Below are 941 nucleotides of genomic sequence, written 5' to 3'. Positions count from 1 at the left end.
TTTGAGTTAAATTGCACGGGGTACTTGCAGATTCAAAACCTTATGGCTGCCAGGTTTGAAAATTCATCAGAATGGCAATAAATAACAATAAAAAGTTACTACTGAGCCTGAAATGCTTGGTAAGAGAGATAGCTGATCTAGCTGCAGAGGGAGAAAGAGTACCAGCTGCATTCAGGATGAAATGATCAGATTTAAACTGTCATGAGCCCAGCACTGCAGTGCCATATGTGAAGCACATGTACTCACATTGTTCTGAATTACTGAAACTCCTTCTGAAGCACCAGTCCCCTGATACAACCATTTAAATCACTTAATAAGTGGCATTTGAAAATTAAATAGTGCATTTGGCAATCAAAGAGTTAACTTGACGGGGACTGGACAGATCCTTTAAGCACTTATAACTAACAGCTTTGTCAGGTTACACCAAAACTTGGCAGGACCTGAAATATTTTCTAGTAAGCAAGTGAGAATAAGTTCTCCATGGCACTCAGTTAATGCAGCTATTCACGATGCTATCGGGCTATAATAAACCAGGGATAAAGAACAAAGCAAACCTTAGTCAAAATCAACCTAAACATGCTGGAAAAGAGCTGTGGATTCAGTTCCTAACAGTGCGGGGAAAGTTCTCTGACTTTCTCCCCGGCTGATCTTTCCCACCAAAAAAAAAAAAAAAGAAAATCTTCACACGCTGCTCAGGAGCGCCCAGCGCTACCTTCAACCACCCCCAGCTCCGCAGCAGGCGGATTCCTTGAATAACTGCTGGCAGATAAAAGCTCCGCTCCCGGAGCAGCTGCAGGCAGGTATCGCACGGGAGCTCTCTCCTCCTCCCGTCCGCTCTCCCCGCGCTCCGGCACCGCTGGGGACACCTTGGACAGCCGGGGACACCGGGGAAGAGCCGGGGACCGCCAGGGAGAGCGGGGGACAGCGGGGAAGAGCCGGGG

This window comes from Geospiza fortis, unplaced genomic scaffold (genome assembly GCF_000277835.1).
Source record: "Geospiza fortis unplaced genomic scaffold, GeoFor_1.0 scaffold80, whole genome shotgun sequence".
Taxonomy (NCBI): domain Eukaryota; kingdom Metazoa; phylum Chordata; class Aves; order Passeriformes; family Thraupidae; genus Geospiza; species Geospiza fortis.
The sequence above is the reverse complement of the archived record's forward strand: the minus strand, read 5'-3'. Positions refer to the sequence as shown.